The sequence below is a fragment of the Ranitomeya variabilis genome, chromosome 3 (genome assembly GCF_051348905.1).
Source record: "Ranitomeya variabilis isolate aRanVar5 chromosome 3, aRanVar5.hap1, whole genome shotgun sequence".
Taxonomy (NCBI): domain Eukaryota; kingdom Metazoa; phylum Chordata; class Amphibia; order Anura; family Dendrobatidae; genus Ranitomeya; species Ranitomeya variabilis.
Genome location: NC_135234.1, coordinates 607,692,782 through 607,715,027, shown reverse-complemented (window position 1 = coordinate 607,715,027; position 22,246 = coordinate 607,692,782). Strand labels below are relative to the sequence as shown.

The following is a 22,246-nucleotide window of genomic DNA, read 5'->3' as shown; positions in this document are numbered from 1 at the left end:
TTTTAAATGGACAAAAAAAAAAAAGCGGCACGCTATATAAAGCACACATCTTGCACACAGCACCATCCCTGATGAAGGAGTCAGTGACTCTGAAACGCGTAGGATTAGTTGGTCCTGTGTGCTATTCGTAGCTCCTTGGCTCCGCAGCTCAGCAGCTTTGCAGCTGGTCACGTGTACATATCACGTGACTGTGACGTCACACAAGGTCCTGCACCTTGTCGGCTTCAGCTCTATACACGCGGCCACCACTGCCTGTACACGGTAGTTACCAAGCTTTGGGAGAATACGCTAGTCACCGGCCGGGACAGCGTCTCCTATACTACTATTTTGCTCTGCAACATATTGGATATTTTTGGAACAGAGATTCAGAGAAGGCTTCAGATACCAACCTTTCAGCGCATGAGTGAAGGACCTTTCTGCATGTCAGCACTAGGACACAGATCTCCTTTTCTTTGATATTAAGGTAAATACATCTTGTTAATCACAGTCCTGTATGGGGAACCTTGTTTTATGACATTTCCCAGTATTTTAACTATTTTAACCCCTTAAGCCCCGAGGGTGGTTTGCACGTTAATGACCAGGCCAATTTTTACAATTCTGACCACTGTCCCTTTATGAGGTTATAACTCTGGAACGCTTCAACGGATCTTGGCGATTCTGACATTGTTTTCTCGTGACATATTGTACTTCATGTTAGTGGTAACATTTCTTCGATATAACTTGCGTTTATTTGTGAAAAAAACGAATATTTGGCGAAAATTTGGAAAATTTCGCAATTTTCCAACTTTGAATTTTTATGCCCTTAAATCACAGACATATGTCACACAATATACTTAATAAATAACATTTCCCACATGTCTACTTTACATCAGCACAATTTTGGAACCAAAATTTTTTTTTGTGACGGAGTTATAAGGGTTAAAAGTTGACCAGCAATTTCTCATTTTTACAACACCATTTTTTTTTAGGGACCACATCTCATTTGAAGTCATTTTGAGGGGTCTATATGATAGAAAATACCCAAGTGTGACACCATTCTAAAAACTGCACCCCTCAAGGTACTCAAAACCACTTTCAAGAAGTTTATTAACCCTTCAGGAGTTTCACAGGAATTTTTGGAATGTTTAAATAAAAATGAACATTTAACTTTTTTTCACACAAAATTTATTTCAGCTCCAATTTGTTTTATTTTACCAAGGGTAACAGGAGAAAATAGACCCCAAAAGTTGTTGTACAATTTGTCCTGAGTACGCTGATACCCCATATGTGGGGGTAAACCACAGTTTGGGCGCATGGCAGAGCTTGGAAGCAAAGGAGCGCCATTTGACTTTTCAATGCAAAATTGACTGGAATTGAGATGGGACGCCATGTTGCATTTGGAGAGCCCCTGATGTGCCTAAACATTGAAACCCCTAACAAGTGACACCATTTTGGAAAGTAGACCCCCTAAGGAACTTATCTAGATGTGTGGTGAGCACTTTGACCCAACAAGTGCTTTACAGAAGTTTATAATGCAGAGCCGTAAAAATAAAAAATCATATTTTTTCACAAAAATGATCTTTTCACCCCCAATTTTTTATTTTCCAAAGGGTGAGAGAAGAAATTGGACCCCAAAAATTGTTGTGCAATTTGTCCTGAGTACGCTGATACCCCATATGTGGGTGTAAACCATTGTTTGGGCAAAGGGCAGAGCTCGGAAGGGAAGGAGCGCCATTTGACTTTTCAATGCAAAATTGACTGGAATTGAGATGGGACGCCAAGTTGCATTTAGAGAGCCCTTGATGTGCCTAAACATTGAAACCCCCCACGAGTGACACCATTTTGGAAAGTAGACCCCTTAAGGAACTTATCTAGATGTGTGTTGAGCACTTTGACCCAACAAGTGCTTCACAGAAGTTTATAATGCAGAGCCGTAAAAATAAAAAATCATATTTTTTCACAAAAATGATCTTTTCACCCCCATTTTTTTATTTCCCCAAGGGTAAGAGAAGAAATTAGACCACAAAAGTTGTTGTGCAATTTGTCCTGAGTACGACGATACCCCATATGTGGGTGTAAACCATTGTTTGGGCGCATAGCAGAGCTCAGAAGGGAAGAAGCGCTATTTTACTTTTCAATGCAAAATTGACTGGAATTAAGATGGGATGCCATGTTGCGTTTGGAGAGCCCCTGATGTGCCTAAACATTAAACCCCCCCCACAAGTGACACCATTTTGGAAAGTAGACCCCCTAAGGAACTTATCTAGATGTGTTTTGAGAGCTTTGAACCCCCAAGTGTTTCACTACAGTTTATAACGCAGAGCCGTGAAAATAAAAATTATTTTTTTTTTTCACAAAAATGATTTTTTAGCCCCCAGTTTTGTATTTTCACAAGGGTATCAGGATAAATTGGACCCCAAAAGTTGTTGTCCAATTTGTCTGGAGTACGCTGATACCCCATTTGTGGGGGGGGACCACTGTTTGGGCGCATGACAGAGCTCGGAAGGGAAGGAGCGCCATTTGGAATGCAGACTTAAATGGATTGGTCTGCAGGCGTCACGTTGCATTTGCAGAGCCCCTGATGTACCCAAACAGTACAAACCCCCCACAAGTGACCCCATATTGGAAACTAGACCCCCCAAGGAACTTATCTAGATGTGTTGTGAGAACTTTGAACCCCCAAGTATTTCACTACAGTTTATAATGCAGAGCCGTGAAAATATATATATTTTTTTTTTTCACAAAAATGAAATTTAGCCCCCAGTTTTGTATTTTCACAAGGGTATCAGGATAAATTGGACCCTAAAAGTTGTTGTCCAATTTGTCCTGAGTACGCTGATACCCCCTATGTGGGGGGGAACCACTGTTTGGGCGCATGACAGAGCTCGGAAGGGAAGGAGCGCCATTTGGAATGCAGCCTTAAATGGATTGGTCTGCAGGCGTCACGTTGCATTTGCAGAGCCCCTGATGTACCCAAACAGTACAAACCCCCCACAAGTGACCCCATATTGGAAACTAGACCCCCCAAGGAACTTATCTAGATGTGTTGTGAGAACTTTGAACCCCCAAGTGTTTCACTACAGTTTATAACGCAGAGCCGTGAAAATATATATATTTTTTTTTTCACAAAAATGAAATTTAGCCCCCAGTTTTGTATTTTCACAAGGGTATCAGGATAAATTGGACCCTAAAAGTTGTTGTCCAATTTGTCCTGAGTACGCTGATACCCCCTATGTGGGGGGGAACCACTGTTTGGGCGCATGACAGAGCTCGGAAGGGAAGGAGCGCCATTTGGAATGCAGACTTAAATGGATTGGTCTGCAGGCGTCACGTTGCATTTGCAGAGCCCCTGATGTACCCAAACAGTACAAACCCCCCACAAGTGACCCCATATTGGAAACTAGACCTCCCAAGGAACTTATCTAGATGTGTTGTGAGAACTTTGAACCCCCAAGTGTTTCACTACAGTTTACAACGCAGAGCCGTGAAAATAAAACATATTTTTTTTCCCACAAAAATGATTTTTAGCCCCCCAAATTTTTATTTTCCCAAGGATAACAAGAGAGCTTGGACCCCAGAAGTTGTTGTTCAATTTGTCCCTAGTACGCTGATACCCCATATGTTGGGGTAAACCCCTTTTTGGACGCACGGGAGAGCTCGGAAGGGAAGGAGCACTGTTTTACTTTTTCAACGCAGAATTGGCTGGAATTCAGATTGGACGCCATGTCGCGTTTGGAGAGCCCCTGATGTGCCTGAACAGTGGAAACTCCCCAATTCTACCTGAAACCCTACCCCTAACCTCACCCCTAACCGTTTACTGAACATTTTCTGACAGTCATAAGTGCCACGTATATAAGTGCCACGTATTTCAGTGCCACGTATTTCAGTGCCACGATATTTCAGTGCCACGTATTTCAGTGCCACGTATTTCAGTGCCACGTATTTCAGGCACTGAAAAATACGTGGCACGTAAATACTTCAGTGCCACGATATTTCAGTGCCACGATATTTCAGTGCCACGATATTTCAGTGCCACGATATTTCAGTGCCACGTATTTCAGTGCCACGTATTTCAGGCACTGAAAAATACGTGGCACGTAAATACGTGGCACGTAAATACGTGGCACTGAAATACGTGGCACTGAAATACGTGGCACTTAAATACGTGGCACTTAAATACGTGGCACTTATATACGTGGCACTTATATACGTGGCCACTGAAATATTGTGGCACTTATATACGTATATACGTATATAAACGTATATTTCAGTGCCACGTATTTCAGTGCCACGTTTTTCAGGTTAGGGGTAGGGTTAGGGGTAGGGTTAGGGTTTTTTGTTTTTTTCTTGTTTTCTTGTGTTTTTCTATAAAAACGCATGCGTTTTACCGCGTTTACATGCATTTTTTCACAAATGCGTTTTTTTTAAAAAACGCATGCAGATAAAAACGCAAGTATGAAACCAGACTAAAAGACGCTTTTTATAGCAAAAAAGTTTTTGCGTCTCCACATTTTGAGACCTATAATTTTTCCACATTTTGGTCCACAGAGTCATGTGAGGTCTTGTTTTTTGCGGGACGAGTTGACGTTTTTATTGGTAACATTTTCGGACACGTGACCATTTTTTATCACTTTTTATTCCGATTTTTGTGAGGCAGAATAACCAAAAACCAGCTATTCATGAATTTCTTTTGGGAGAGGCGTTTATACCGTTCTGCGCTTGGTAAAATTGATAAAGCAGTTTTATTCTTCGGGTCAGTATGATTACAGCGATACCTCATTTATATCATTTTTTTATGTTTTGACGCTTTTATACGATAAAAACTATTTTATAGAAAAAATAATTATTTTGGCATCGCTTTATTCTGAGGACTATAACTTTTTTATTTTTTTGCTGATGATGCTGTATGGCGGCTCGTTTTTTGCGGGACAAGATGACGTTTTCAGCGGTACCATGGTTATTTATATCCGTCTTTTTGATCGCGTGTTATTCCACTTTTTGTTCGGCGGTATGGTAATAAAGCGTTGTTTTTTGCCTCGTTTTTTTTTTTTTTTTCTTACGGTGTTTACTGAAGGGGTTAACTAGTGGGGCAGTTTTATAGGTTGGGTCGTTACGGACGCGGCGATACTAAATATGTGTACTTTTATTGTTTTTGTTTGTTTTTTTTAGATAAAGAAATGTATTTATGGGAATAATATTTTTTTTTTATTATTATTTATTTAGGAATTTATTTTATTTTTTTTTTTTTTTTACACATGTGGAAATTTTTTTTTTTACTTTTTTACTTTGTCCCAGGGGGGGACATCACAGATCGCAGATCTGATAGTGTGCACAGCACTCTATCAGATCCGCGATCATACTTTCATCGGAGCAGGCTGCAGCTTTCATCTGCAGCCTGCTCCGACCCGGAAGTGCTCCCTGCAGGAACCGGATACAGCCCCTCGGCCATTTTGGATCCGGGGCCTGCAGGGAGAAGACGTTCGGTACGAGGTGAGTACATCACCTTGTACCGATCGTCTCAGGGAAGCCCGCAGGGAGCCCCCTCCCTGCGCGATGCTTCCCTGTACCGCCGGTACACCGCGATCATGTTTGATCGCGGTGTGCCGGGGGTTAATGTGCCGGGGGCGGTCCGTGACCGCTCCTGGCACATAGTGCCGGATGTCAGCTGCGATATGCAGCCGACACCCGGCCGCGATCGGCCGCGCTCCCCCCGTGAGCGCGGCCGATCGCGTATGACGTACTATACCGTCACCGGGAATTAAGGCCCACCCCACCTCGACGGTATAGTACGTCAGATGGGATTAAGGGGTTAACTATTTATGGCTTCATATAGGTGAACTTAGCGCAAATATCACATATTGTTTTCTTTGATTAACCATTTCTGGGACGATTGGGAGTGATTTCGTCCATATATTTGCTGCTTATTCACCTGGAGCAACCAAGCAGCGCCGTGTCGTAGCTGTTTTTGTTCTGACCCAGTGTCAGCTGACAGATCACCAGTGAGTCCTAATTGTGGATTTACGCCCTTAGTTGACAAGCGCTTGGAGACAAAAGACACCTCACACGTATCCCGTGAGCAAGTCACTTTTATCTGATATATAAAAAGCCAAAGCAATGTTTTATACCATTTACATCCAATGCATTTCAATGTAACTCATGTAGCCCCCACCAGCACCCAGGGTCATATTCTATTTACCATAGCTCAGAACATATTGTAACTGACTATTGAGAACATACATGATAAGAAGTGTAGTCTCCTTGGAGAGGAGACCATCAGACTACTGAGTCAACAGATTCTAATAATTCTAACACTTAAAGGTAAAAGGCACTTAAAGGCAAGGCAGTTAAAGGCAAACTATTAACCCTTCTATAACAATTTCCCCCTTTTGTAAATGGTATAACCTTTGCTACGGGGTCAGCTGATGTCCACAAAGGAGCTACTATCTCATGGGTCTAGTACCCACAAGGGGACTTGCTACCTGCTTCGCCCATCCACCCTCAGTGTGGACACTCAACTTCCCATCAGCAGTGGCCATACGGGGCCTATGATATACTACAGAAGGTTCAGCCTTAGGTAATACATATATTAGCGCTTTTACGGCTACATAAAACAATAAGCAAAGCAACAAGATTTGCATACAAGTCTGAAAAATACCAAAAATAATCCATCCTGCTAGGCCGCTAAGCCAATCGGCTGGATTTAAAAAGGAGTCTCTATATTGTGTTAGTCTCATTAAGAGCCTTAAGGAACCTAGAAAACCTGAGTCCAAGTCTCATTGGGTATGCTGTGTGGTGTTAATACCTTCCTTGGCTCCAGGGGTAAAGGCTAAGTACAGCATAGCCCTTACAAATACTGGGCTGTGTATACAGATCCAACAGTCCAGCAGTTTTTGTCCTTCCGCGTCGCTTGTAAGAAAAGCAAGATGCTGAATAAGTTTGTTGTCCTTGTCAACACTTAAAAGTTTATCCAGTGTCTCTGTAAGGTGCAAACATCCTACCACTGCCAGCAAGGTGATTAGGACAACAGTCTTTCTGCTAGTGAAAAGATCTTTTTGCAGTGACTGGCATGGATCCAGGTGGGCGTTCCCTCAAGTGAATGTGGTCAACTGGACTTTACAACGGGCCGTCAAACCGTGGATATAGGCTCCTTCTTACGTGTCTGTGTATGACCACCCAATCACCTGGATTTAGCAGATGTGCGTCCGCACTGGCATTAAGATCTGGAATGGATGAAAACACATGTTTATGCACCACATTAAGTCTGTTCTGCAAGGCCTGGACATGGGCTGTCATAGCACCGTGTTGCATTTGTAGCACCTGTGGGAAGTACAGACCAGTCTTTGGCAAACTATTAAACAGGACTTCAAAAAGGGGACAAGCCTGTCTTTCTATTTGGAGTGTGTCTAACTAGAAAGAGTGCAAGAGACAAGCACTCTACCCCGCTCTTTCCTGTGTTTGCCATGGCTTCTGAATTTTCAGTTTAAGTGTCCCATTTAGTGTTTCCATTTTCCCACTACTTTGTTGTCTATATGGTGCATGATATGCTTGCTGTACTCCCAGGGCCTGCAAGTGTGTACCCCTATCGCTCTTTGTGGTTTCTGGGACACCATACCTGCAGATCAGTTCTTTCATTAGGTTGTCTGCAGTCGCTTTAGCGCTTTAGTATTTGCACATTTTACCAGCCAACCAGAGAAGAGATCTACACATACTAGGACATTTTTCACACACTCCTACCTTGGGTAGCTGTATGTAGCCCGTCTGCAGTCTCTGAAATGGGTAGAGAGGCCTGGGTGTCGCTTTCTTAGGGATTTTTACTGTTTTACCAGGGTTGTGCTGTGCACAGATGAGGCATGACCGTACGAGCTTTGCTGCTGCGTAACTGAAACCAGGAGCGATCCGGAAGGCATCTACCATGGACACATGTGACATTTTGAGGTGTGAGTGGGGCCAAGTGTTGCTTGTGCCATAATTAGGAACAGGGACCTTGGTATATACAATTTATCCTTATTCTCCCAAAACTCTTTTTGAGTTCAGCTCAGCTCCCATTCTCCCCCGTGTTCCTTCTCTGTTTGGGCAGCTGGAGGGATTTCAGGACATCTAGGCTCAGTGTGGCTGGAATACGCTGACTCTCCGCCACCGTCCACTGCTCCCTAGGCCGCCTTGCTGCTACTTTAGCAGCCTCGTCCGCCCTTCTGTTGCCCTCTACCTCCACAGAGTCACCGTCCGTGTGTGCTGTTACCTTGACGATGCCAACCTGGACTGGTAACGTCAATGCCTCCACTAATTGTTTCATCAGCACTGCATTTTTAATGGACTTACCGGCTGATGTAAGAAACGTTCTGCTTCTCCAGACAGGGCAATAATCATGGGATATTCCCCATGCACAATTCGAATCTGTGTAAATATTAGCGACTTTACCTGCAGCAGCTCTACACGCCTCAGTGAGTGCCTTCAACTCTGCCTCCTGTACCGACATGTGAGGAGGGAGTGGTTCAACTCGGATTACCTCATGTGAGGATACTACTGCATGTCCAGTGTAGAATCGCCCATCCTGGTGGTATCTGGAGCCATCTATAAAAATAAAAACTTCAAAATATGCATTAGGAACAGGTTTTTTTTTTTTTTTCATGAACATATGTAAAACATACTGTCTCCTGACTCATCAGTTCCTATGCAGTCATGTTTGTGCGTCATGTCAACGTACCAGTGTACTTTTTTTTTTTTTTTCTTCTAATGCTGTCACCAATTCCCCCTTTTCTGAATCCACAGGCAGATGAGTAGCTGGATTCAGAACACTATGTCTTTTGAGGGTGACGTATTCAGGAATTAGTATTAGAACACATTTGAGTCTGATCTGTCTATTCATAGACAGGTGTTTTGGTTGAACTTGTACAAGTATGGCATTAATGTCATGTGGGGAACAAATTGTCAAAAGAAAAAGTCAGTGTGAGCTCACATGCCTAGCAGTAATACAGCAGCTCTACAACACAGACACACGTAGGAGACCCTCTAATCACTGGGTGTAATTGTGCTGAGTAGTAAGCTATTGGTCTCTGTTCCTCTCCACATTGCTGTGTCAGTACTGCGGTAGCATGTCCTCCCTGCTCTGTTCAAAATAAGAAAAATGGCATCATAGTTTGGAATGCCTAAGGCCGGGGCTGGCACAATGAGCAGCTTCAGAGAATCAATTGCTTCTTGAGTGAGATTGTAGGGGTTTGATGACAACCTGTCATAGAGTGGTTGCGTCATTTGTGAAGCAGACCTTATCCAAGGCCTACAGCAGGTCACCAAACCTAGGAAAATACGTAGATGTTGGTGTGACCTGGGTAAAGGGAGATTTTGTATTGCCTGTTTTCTGTCTTCAGTCAGGTGTCTTGTACCTTCAGCAATACAATGTCCCTAAAAATGTCACCTTTTGTTTGCAATACTGTAATTTGTCACGGGAGACCTTGCAACCCTTCTCTGCCAAGAGGTCATCCACGTACTGCAATAGTACAGTCTGTGGATGAGGTGGTTGCCACTGCTCAAGAATCCCTGCCATCGCTGTTGGATAGATGGTTGGGGAGTTCTTTCCCCCTTTTGGGAGGACCGTCCAACAGTGTTTGTTTACCTTCGTAAGTAAAAAAGAAAAGATGCTGTCAGTCAGGGTGCAGGGGTACAGAGAAGAATGCATTTGCCAAATTAATGACTGTGAAACATTTTGTGACCGTACGGTATGTGTATTAGGAACAATTGAGATCACACTCACTGTAACATCATTAATGGCCTGTAAGTCATGAACTATTCTTTGTCAGGGGAACCCTTGGGTCCTTTTTCTTTTTAATGGGATACAAAGGGGTGTTGCTTTAACCAAAGAGGAGTGGTTCCTTCTTTTAATTTAATCATGACAAGGGGAATGGGCAGCCGACCCATATCAGATTTTCCCCTTGCCCAAACGGTGTCTGGTACCTGACTCTTTTCCCTGTCCTCAGACATTCTGGTGTCAGGTATTACTTTCACTACTCTTGCCATATACACCATTTCTGCAAATTTACACAAGTGTTTATATAAATCACACATTAATGACCAAATATTATTTATACCCGTATTTGATTGGGTAGAGTACCCCTTAAGAAAACTAAATTTGATTCACAGAATGTTACCAAAAGAAATTATATATATGAAAATATATATTTACGAAAGATACTGAGTCGTAAAATGGGAGAGCACAATGCCATAGGCCACAGCAAAGCACAAGCTTATTTTAAGAAGGTAGAAGCCCTATGTAAATCCATAACTAACAGTTCCAAATATAAAAAGAAGGGATTTGAAAACTACCAAATATCAATACCAGTTGCTTGCGATAAGGTATAGGAAGTGGAAAAGACAAATAAACAGTGATTATGGGTTGAGCCAATATAATGAATGGCTAAAAAAACTATATATCATATGAAGACAACCTAGAAATACATGGTAACTATACCATCTTGTGTAAGGAAACTACTAAACTGGCAAATGAATGGAATTAAGTGTAACTATAATAGTGCATGATTTACCTGTGGTATAATGTGCACGTGGAAGACCCTGGCATCCCTCTGCCCCAGGTGTTTATATGACAGGGGACTTGTGACTGTAATACCCTCAGGAGAGTACTGTATGATGGCCTAGCCAGCACTCAACTCTGCTCCCAGCAAATCCATAGGGGTATTGTCACTGACAATAAGTTTGTAAGCAGCTCTTCTAAGCACGGTCTCGTGATTCTAGTCTTATTTGTTTAGTCATAGGGGCTTCAGTCGCTTGTCCCTCTACACTCACGTATTCCACAGTCTCGTCAGTAATCATGTCTGGCATTATCAAGTCTTTGTGTACCACAGTTCCGGCTGCCCCGGTGTCAATCAAGAATTCTGTCTCCTTCCCTCCCGGCATTGGTATGGTGGCCATCAAGGCTGGACCTGGTCCAGAGGGGACAAGAACAGGGCACACATTTGTCACTGGGTTGTCAGTTTCCTAGTCTGGAGGTGAAGAAGGTGGAAGATTGGTCTGAGTGTCCATTTTCTCCACAATTCCAGCACTTTACTGTTTCTAAGTCCTTGTAGTCCAGCATACATGACACGTCGTCTTATTGTCCTAGTTTGTTCAACTCCTTTAGCAACTTTTAAGGAGGTCTTTGGATCTACATTTCTCCATTCAGGTCTGGCTGTCTGTACTGTGTCTTGTAAGCTTTTGGTCATACCGTCAATGAATGTAATTACCAATACTTTAACATCAAGTGGGTTTATGGGACTGTACCCCATGTCTGCCCATTTCAGCTGTAATTGTCCAAAGTACATCTCTACACTCTCTTCTTTTGTCACATCTGTATGTGTCTTAATTATGTGTCCTAGTACGTCACCTGCTTTTGTGCTCACTAACTACCTAGGCCTGCCCAGGTGCACTTATACGTCCATCATATTGTCTTTATCTGAAAAATGGGAAAGGTTGGTTCTTAGGGTCAGCCAATTGTTTTTGCGTAGCTAACTAGTCAGAGAGCCTCCAGGGATAATACTCCTATATCTGTCCTACCCTACCTGATGTGGTTGGTTCTCTGGTGGTGGGGGTGACTAGATGACCGGTTGGGGGTGACATGACATGCTGGTCTACAGCTCCTTCCCAAAAGGATTACTGTCAGCCTACTCCCAAAAGTTAATGTCCCCACTATCCACCAACCACAATCCTGTGTCAGCTTCTTATGTCACTACATGTGATCTTGTCTGGACAGGATTCAGTGCAATTCTTAGGTCAGGTTGCAGCACAAATCATACGAGTATTTCTCCAGTCTGGGTTTGTCTGACCATAGTCCATCTGTCTTGTCTGGGTCTCTGGTTATACAAAGGTATAACGGTAGCAGTAATGTGTCAGTCATAGTCGGACTTTTAAGCATCAAAACATTCATAATACACCTTACTTTCGTCCTTTGTCTGTGCCTTTTTGAACAACAAAACATCCACTCACTGGCATTTTTGCCTTTTTCAATATTGGTTTCACATCTTTCACTGCTTCCTTTCCTTCTCTGTTTTTTACAATCTCTATAGCGGTTTTGGATCCCATTGGGGGCCCTGACTGCACACAGAATAAGTTGCCCATGGCTTCAACTTATCCGCTCAACAACACCAAGCAGGTTACACCACCTACCACTCGGTGGACTTAAAGGATTTTACCAAGCAGGTTAACCACCTACCACTCGGTAAATCAGCTGGCTAGCACAGCTCCATGGACGGCAAGGTTACACCACCTAATGCCGTAGACTGACTGTAGCAGGTTACACCACCTATACTACATCAGCCGTGCAGTTGGCTATCTCCTCTGTTGATCCTCAATTCGCTATATCAATCACTGAACTTGAAGCAGGAGAATCTTTTCAATATTTCAAGCACTTACAAATTTTCCTCTAAAATGGGCACAGTTCTTTTTCACTTTCAATTTCATACAGTACTTATTGCTTTAAACACAAATCTCTCAGCGTGTACCAAACCAAAGACAGAGAAACTTAGAATGCAATACATGGCCCCCCTTCCTCTGGCCCACAACGCAAAGGGGAGAAATCTCAAGCAAGTAGCGCAGGGGTGCACTTCCCTCCTCCCATCTGGTATTTCGCGCTGATCAGAGCTTTGTGCCTCACACACACAGAAGCAGTTTACAAAACATTCATCCTCTCGGAATTAAAAACAATTTCTCTTTACAGGCAAATTACTGCATAACTTGAAAAAGCTGATTCTGACCGCGTCCGGCCAAACCACATATAGACATACATAGAAACCTATCCAATGTCAAACCATATATAACACAGGTTTCACTGAATCTCAGATGTAAATTAAATGTACATTAAAAATATCCACAACTCATTCATCCTGGACCCTCAACAACACTTAGATAAGTAATGATACTTATGTGATCATTCATTCATACGTGCTCAGGGATTGGTTTTTTGTTTTTTTTTTCTTTCACTTTTTAGTTGAGTTTCACAAGAAGAAAATCCCTTATCTCAATCATTCCACCTCTTATCTCATTCAGAGGTTCTCATAGACATACACACATACAAGGCTCACACAGCCTGTCTATTCTGCACTTTGGAACTTAACACAACTCTATATAAATAAAACTGCAGCAGTGTCCACTGACACTCTGAAAACACTTTAAGGCCAAACAACAAAAACCACGGCCTTATACAAAATACAGCTTCATATAATGTACTGCCAATCCAAAATGACCAAAATAACAACACTGCACAGAGTCTATCCCAGCTCTTGTATTACACACACTAAACAAATACACAACCAATTAGGATATTGACAAATAATACAGATAACAATTATCATCTTATTACTCTATTATTCAACTCTCATACGGACATAAACAGACAAAACAAACACAAAACTCACTGGTGATGTGTGGATTCTTTGAACCGTGTTTACAGCCTTTACCCAGAGGTATGGAGAAATCCGGAAGAGAGATTGCAGGTGCAAACAGATTGTAAGAATAACGTTTCTCACCTTGCTGCAGCTGTTGTTTGCATTATCCAATCTCTCTGGAAGCTCCCACATACGGATTCCGAATAAGGCGGCTGGTTACACGGTCCCCGTTCGGGCGCCAAACTGTCGTAGCTGTTTTTGTTCTGACCCAGTGTCAGCTGACAGATCACCAGTGAGTCCTAATTGTGGATTTACGCCCTTAGTTGACAAGCGCTTGGAGACAAAAGACACCTCACACGTATCCCGTGAGCAAGTCACTTGTATCTGATATATAAAAAGCCAAAGCAATGTTTTATACCATTTACATCCAATGCATTTCAATGTAACTCATGTAGCCCCCACCAGCACCCAGGGTCATATTCTATTTACCATAGCTCAGAACATATTGTAACTGACTATTGAGAACATACATGATAAGAAGTGTAGTCTCCTTGGAGAGGAGACCATCAGACTACTGAGTCAACAGATTCTAATAATTCTAACACTTAAAGGTAAAAGGCACTTAAAGGCAAGGCAGTTAAAGGCAAACTATTAACCCTTCTATAACAGCCGTATGGTTCATTTTTAGGCCTTCATGGTAAAATAGCTGCTAGGAAACCACTGCTAAGGACAGGCAACAAGCAGAAGAGACTTGTTTGGGCTAAAGAACACAAGGAATGGACATTAGACCAGTGGAAATCTGTGCTTTGGTCTGATGAGTCCAAATTTGAGATCTTTGGTTCCAACCACCGTGTCTTTATGCGACGCAGAAAAGGTGAACGGATGGACTCTACATGCCTGGTTCCCACCGTGAAGCATGGAGGAGGAGGTGTGATGGTGTGGGGGTGCTTTGCTGGTGACACTGTTGGTGATTCATTCAAAATTGAAGGCATACTGAACCATCCTGGCTATCACAGCATCTTGCAGCGGCATGCTATTCCATCCGGTTTGCGTTTAGTTGGACCATCATTTATTTTTCAACAGGACAATGACCCCAAACACACCTCCAGGCTGTGTAAGGGCTATTTGACAAAGAAGGAGAGTGATGGGTGCTACGCCAGATGACCTGGCCTCCACAGTCACCAGACCAGAACCCAAAGGAGATGGTTTGGGGTGAGCTGGACCGCAGAGTGAAGGCAAAAGGGCCAACAAGTGCTAAGCATCTCTGGGAACTCCTTCAAGATTGTTGGAAGACCATTCCCGGTGACTACCTCTTGAAGCTCATCAAGAGAATGCCAAGAGTGTGCAAAGCAGTCATCAAAGCAAAAGGTGGCTACTTTGAAGAACCTAGAATATAAGACATATTTTCAGCTGTTTCACACTCTTTTGTTAAGTATATAATTCCACATGTGTTAATAATTCATAGTTTTGATGCCTTCAGTGCGAGTGAACAATTTTCATAGTCATGAAAATACAGAAAAATCTTTAAATGAGAAGGTGTGTCCAAACTTTTGGTCTGTACTTAAACTGTATGCCTGGACTAATGTAACCTTTCTACATGTGGACTCTAGGCTACCGGGCAGTAATAAAATTATTTTGCTGACACAGAATATATAACCATAGGGGGTCACCAGACCATGAATCCACATATTTATTGGAACCCAAGCCGCGGACATACAGCAACTCTGTGGCTGGAGTCTACGGAGAGGAATATTCCTGCCAACCCACTGATACATACTTCTGGAATGAGAACACTTTTTAAAATCGAAGTCTATCTCCTATGATGAGAATCATGACCTCCAGCAGCCAAAGCCGAGCAGCAGTCGTCAATTTGCCAGAATCATTAGTCAAATAACATATTCCAGGATCATCATTAGATCATTATTCCACAATGACTACCACTAAATCGTTACAGATGAAATGTGTTATTTGAGCAGAGTCTGATTTTGTGGGGGTGGGGCTTAACACTATAGTTCACTGTAACATTTACAAGTGAGAAATAGTTTTTTTTTTTGGCCAAGTCTGTGCTTTTCATTTCATATTTTACTGCATTTTCTTATGTAATTTTCAAGATATTAGCATTTTCCACAATTGCTTCTTTTAAGGCAATGTTCACATTCAGTATTCAGTATTTTATAAGTATTTGTAAGCCAAAGCCAGGAGTGGGTGATGAATACAGAAGTGGTGCATGTGTTTCTATTATACTTTTCCTCTGATTGTTCCACTCCTGGTTTTGGCTTACAAATACTGATAAAATAGTTACCAAATACTGAACGAGTGAACGTGGCCTAAATTTAGCAGAGCAATGTGGTGGTTACTATGTTCTTGTCAGGGGCTTAGCTATAAGTGTACAGAGGTAGTGGCACATGATAGGTACAAATCTGTCCAAGGACAGCATCAGCATGGTGTGTGTATGTTCTTCTCATGTTTTCTCTGGGTACTCCAGTTTCCTACTCTACTCAAAAATAAAAATCAAAGACTTTGTGATTGTGAATTGCTGAGTGATTTAAATGACTGTAAAGTGCTGTGGAATACGTTGGCACTATGTAAGCAAGAATAAATAATGTAAGCGCAGCCTATTACTGTCCTGTAGTACTTGACCAATACAAGACATAAATGGTCAGTAGTACAATGTTAGCATGAAGTGATCATTTTGAAAAAGACCTTTTTGGCCAAAAACAAAAAGGAAATGCATTTATTTGTTTTACTCACTTATGTAGCACCATTAATTCCACAGCGCTTTACAGGCATTATAATCACTGTCACCATGTCCTTGTCATATGGGAGGAAACCTGGGAGAACATAAAAACTCCATGTTGTCTTTGGTTGGATTTGAATCCAGGACCCCAGCGCTGCAAGGTTGCAGTGCTATCCACTGAGCCACTGTGCTGGCCACAATGAGGGACACTGCGGCAGTCCTGCTGTCCCCTGACTGCCGGGCCTCTGCATGGCTACCCCCGGTCTCCCACAGGGTGACGTCGATTGGGGTTGGTTGGCCGCGCGCTGGCGGGCGTGGCCTATTTCAGGGGAGGAACGGTCGTGCTGGACGCGGCTTCTGGTCCCTCATTATGAACCCGGACCTGGTTGGGGTTGCCGGTGAAATGGACCCGCTCCAGGAAGCGGTGAGAGAGAAGATTAGCAGGGAGGGCAGCGGTTGGCTAGCGGCTTTGCTGGCCGGGAGCAGCTCCCTCCCTGCGGCGAGCCAGGCGATGCCGTCGGGCAGGCAGCGATCTGGCACAGCCACCCGGCCACTGGCTCGCCTGAGCCCGCCATTACATTTGAAGAGGAGCGCGTGCGTTTCCTCACATGTGGGCGCCAGACAGCGGGTATCGGCATCAGAGGTTCGGCAGGTGCAGGAAGGGGAAATTTTGGGGCATAGCGGCGCCGCTCACTCGGCGGGCACTGCCTCTAGGGGGGGAGGCTTACAGCAGCAGCCTTTAGCTGCAGTATCTGGGACAGGGCTGATACCAGCCGCGAATATGGGGGGAGTGCAGGGGTCATCTTCGTCCTCTCAGGAGGCTGGGAGAACAGAGAACCGGGCAGGAGAGTCACAAGACATTATTTCACCGACTCCACAACCAAGGGGAGATTTTAGCAATAATGCAGGGAGAGGATGGGAGGCATTATTAGCAGCTCAACAGCAGATAAGTTCCTCCTCAGTGTCTGGGCCACAAACTGTGGCTTGGCAAGCAGGTGTTAGAGGGGAATCTCCTTTCCCCTCATGCCCTTTGATTTTTACAGCACCTCCTTCACAAATACCTGGGGGGCAAATAGTTCCATCGCAAATGGCAGCAGGAGAACATCAGAGCGCCTCAGCAGTTTTATCGCTGGTGACAACCGGTGTTGGACCTCCCGCACAGGGTGCTGGCACCCCGGCTCTGGTTAGCGGACAGAGTGCGGGTAACCGCTCCGCGTGCAGCCTCTCCTCTTCATCGTCGTCCGGAAACTATCACCGTCGCCGGAAGAGGCATAGGGAGCATTACAGTAGTAGGGGGCACTATCATAGGTCCAGATCCAGCCGTCGCAGCAGACGGTCTAGGGCATCAAGATGGCGTTCTCCATCTACGTCGGATAGTTCATCTGGCAGGTCTCGTCGGCGCTTATCATCTCGCCACAGGTCCACGTCCCGAGCGGAAAGGCAAAGTGCCACCAATCATGAAACCCAAGAGCAGAGCCGTCCAGAGTCCAAAATGCAATCCGGTGAGTACCCCTTTACTGGGGCCTGGGGCCGGGACAGGGGTAATAGTGTAAATTTATCAGACACGGTGATTCCGCTTAGCACGGGCAGCGGCAGGATTTTTGTGAATCCCAGGCTCCTGCAACCGGTCGCACCCCCCAAACCCTCCCCCCCTCCCCGCCCAGACATTTACAAAGATGGATTTTTTTTGCGGTGTCCCACCTTTAGGTTCACATTTGGATGTTAGCGTAAAAGAACAAATTTGGGCTAACGAGTTCATCGACATTTGGTCCCTAGTGTCCACCGAGCAGCACTCGGTGGACAAGGAGAGACGTGTGGGTGAAAAGGTCTACGACAGGAAGCCTAAAGTAGCCAAAACTATTAACAATTGGCTGCAGGCTTTCACAGTGTTACAAAATAAATCAATTCATAATAAAGTGCAATAGTGCAATAAAAAATAAATTGCATACAAAACAACCAGTGTGTCCACAAAAGTTGTGAGCCAAAAACAAAAAACAAATAATTATATATTACCCAGTAAAAGCGCTGCCAAATGTGCCAAAATATATTATGAATACTGACCAGTTAGGAGTACCACTGCCCTGCACACACCACTCCAATGCCGTTTCGCTCACTGCTTCATCAGGGAGTGATGTGAGTGGGGTAGGAGGGCTATTTATATAGCTGTGTAGCAGCTGCAGCTAGATTAATTAGGGGATGTCATGATTACATGGCGCCGAAGTAACGCACGCTGCCGCCGCCGCCACTATGTCCGGAACCCGGAAGTGCGTTCCCAAGAGCGTCATATGACGCCGTTGACAACACACATCCCTAGGAACCAACCACAGAGCAGGAGCGGCGCACGCGCACATCGGCGCACAACAACCCCGCAGCCATCATAAACCAGGGCACCAAACAAAGCCGGTTTCAGCAGAAATCAATCATTAAACCATAAGTCATAATAATAAATGTAAAATCTATAAAATGATGTTATAAAATAAATATATAAACATAATTTATAAACAAACAAATAATTAATTACATGCAAAACACGCATAATTATATGCATAATGTGACCACCAAATGTGACCCAAAAATCATTAGGAATATATTGTGGCACACATACATGACCAAAACTACATACATAAATGCCCATGTATACTGCTTATCCACAAACACATCACAGATGCACACACATGCCTGAACACATATACACACACACACACACACACATGAGAAAAAAAAAAAATCCTTAAATTTTTTTTTTTTTTTTGCTTTTTCAATTTTTTTCTTTTTTAAAATAATAAATAAAATATAAATAAATAATGATTGGATCATATACTACCACAGAGAGGTGGAGGTGGTAGAATAAATATCAATTTAATTAAATGGATAAACCAAATGATATGTACCGTCCCAATGTAGTATAATAAACATAAAAATATATATAATGCAGCAAATAATAATTTAATAATATAATATGTGATAAAAATCAGTCAAATAAATTTGTGAATAATATGTGTGTATATCCATATATACACACACACACACCTATTGTGTGCAGCAAAATAAATCAATTCATAATAAAGTGCAATAGTGCAATAAAAAATAAATTGCATACAAAACAACCAGTGTGTCCACAAAAGTTGTTTGTTATTCACAAATTTATTTGACTGATTTTTATGTTTATTATACTGATCAGTTTGGACTTGCCCTGTCTTGCACATACGGGATTTTTATATATATATTTTTTATCTATCCCTAAGTAAACCTCGATTGGAGGAGATACATATTATCTATAGTTGTATGTTTTATATTCTTAATAAATAAATATCTGTTGTAGATTATACAATTTTAATAATAATAAAAATTTCCATACGTTTTGGTGATGTTTTTTGTGATTGCAATTTATTTTTAATAAAAAATATATTTTATTTAATATAATCTGGTCTGAAGGAAATTTTTTAAGGGTTCATTTCTATAGTGTTTTTCCTCAGTTTATAAAAATTATTATCTCTGGTGTTTCTTTCTATATAGGTTGTTGTTTGCTTTAATTCGAAAGAACCAGTATAATGGATTATAAAAACCGTGATGTGAATTGGTTATCACAAATGTCTACCATTTTTAAGGACACAGGACCTAGTGGGATGAATGAGACTAATATGAGTAACCAGGAGGAGAAAATGTCTTTGAAAGACATACTATTCAAACGTACTAAGTCCTGGTGGAATAAAAACTCATTGGAACAGTAGCTACAAAAGAAGTTGATCCCACGTGGCCTGCGAGTTCAGGTGTTTCCCTCGTTTCCACTGGAAGATGCAACACTGCTGAAAAGGTGGGAAGATGCCTGTAATTTATGTTCTCATACTTTCATGGAAATTTTAATAGAAGTTGATAAAAAGAATATAGAATGTTTTGAGACTAAAATAAAAACATTACAAGATAAGCTACAGAAAAATCTCACAAATGATCAAGTGTTAAAATTTGATGAAGAATTAAATGCATCCTTTAATAAGTGGGAATCTGAGATTCAAAAAATGAAAGTGTCTAAGTTTCAACGGGATCTCCAAGATTATCAAACTAAAAAGGTCTATAAATGGCGTGGTAGATCATCTTTGAGGAGATCAACATCAACTAGTTCGATGACCAGCACTAGTTCTGTGGGATCAATAAATACTTCTGAAGCAGACTCCATGGAAGTTTTCAATAGATATAATACAAGATTTAAGACAAACAAACGGAAGGGCTTCAACTATCAAGAACAAGAGTCAAACAATGATGGTGCTTTGAAGGTAATTAATTTATCTAATATACAGTTAACCCCTGATCAAGTGTCAGTATTGTCCCTAGGTTTGGGTTTTTGTCCTACAGCAAAAGTAGATCAATTTACGGCAATCAAAGATACATTTCTTTTTGCAAGGAAGGTACTCCTTAAAAAATATCACACTGATAAGATGTCTTGTGGTAATCTTTTTTCAACAGAAGAAGAAATGGCGGCACTACAAGCATTAGAAGATTTATTAGCAGAACAACAAGAAATATCAGGTAAATTCCCCGACTGTATAGGAAAAAAGTCCAAAAATTTTCCCTCGATAACATTGAATTCATCTGTTGAAGTTTTTGTTAAAATGGTATGTGAGGGCATACGTGAATTATCTACTAAAAGATCATTTGATAATTTGAGTCATGGACAACGAATTGCCCTTGGGGAATTAACTAGGATGAAAGACGTAGTTTTTAAACCATCTGATAAAGGTGGTAATGTTGTAGTGTCGCCCTACACGCATTATGAAAAAGAAGCATTCCGACAGTTGAATGACCCATGCTGTTATGAAAAATTGCCACAAGACCCAACTGTGGATTACCAAAAGAAATTATTTGATATTCTTGATTCCGCTCTAGATGAGGGGGTAATTTCCAAAAAAATTTGGGAGGGACTAAGACTGGATTCACCAAGGGTCCCTACCTTGTACTTATTGCCTAAAGTGCATAAGAGCTTGATAGAACCTCCAGGGCGTCCCATTATCTCTGGTAATGGCAGTCTAATGGAACCCATCTCCAAATTTTTAGACTATTATCTGAAGCCAATTGTTATGGAATTGCCCTCTTACATTAAGGATAGTACTGAAAGCCCTACAACGTTTGGACGGGATACATGTGGGCAGTGATATGTATATCATCACTTGTGATGTTGAATCACTGTATACATCTATACCACATGAACATGGAATATTTGCGATCAAACGGTATCTGTCCAGCCGCCAATTGGATCCTGATTTGGTAGAATTTTTGATGAAAATTTTGGAGTATGCATTGTACCATAATTATTTTGTCTTCAAGGATCGATTTTATAGGCAAAAGAGGGGCGTGGCGATGGGCACTGCGTTTGCGCCATCGTACGCAAACCTCTTTATGGGATTCTGGGAACATGAATACATCCAGAATCTGGATTCAGTGATGGCGGCATCTGTATTACTATGGATGAGATTTATTGATGACGCTTTGTTTGTCTGGCAGGGGTCACGAACAGATTTGGAAAATTTTCTACAACATCTGAATCAAAATAATATGAACATTAAACTCACCTGGAGTGTCAAACAGGATGTGATAAGTTTTCTGGACCTGAGGATAGAGGTTGATGATCGAGGACAACTTCATACGTCTATCTATCGGAAGGAAACAAGTGTTAATTCACTATTGCATGCCAGATCAGCACATCCAGCTCATGTCATCCGAGCTATCCCGACTGGTCAATTCCTAAGAACCAGACGGATTTGTGATCAAGACAACATTTTTGAAGAGCAAGCCAACGATCTCAAAGAAAGGTTTAGAAAACGAGGATATAAAAGTGACATTATTCATAAAGCCTATGTTAGATCAAGGAACACGGATCGACAGTCTTTGTTAGTTAACAGGAACAAAAATATTGAAAGAGATGGACAAATTCGATTTGTTACTGACTACCATTCAAGGTGGCGGGAAATGACAGAGATTATTTCCAAATTTTGGCCTATTCTGTTACAGGACCCAGGTTTATCTAAAATACTGCCAGACAAACCAATGATTGTCGCAAAATGCAGCAAAACTTTGCGTGAATCACTGGTTCGCAGCCATTATGTGCCTCCCGTGTCACGTTTCATTTTTGATTCCAAGGGCCCTAAATGGGGATCATACAGTTGTGGTA

The 22,246-nt window shown here is 42.2% G+C and overlaps 1 long non-coding RNA gene across 1 annotated transcript; it reads left to right on the top strand.

The window, feature by feature from the left end:
- The first annotated feature begins 251 nt into the window (after nt 1–251).
- Nucleotides 252–21,710, top strand: LOC143818430 (uncharacterized). The gene is made up of 3 exons (XR_013224538.1): nt 252–463; nt 20,545–20,607; nt 21,580–21,710. It is a non-coding gene; the product is annotated as an uncharacterized LOC143818430 (long non-coding RNA).
- Nucleotides 21,711–22,246: the final 536 nt, after the last annotated feature.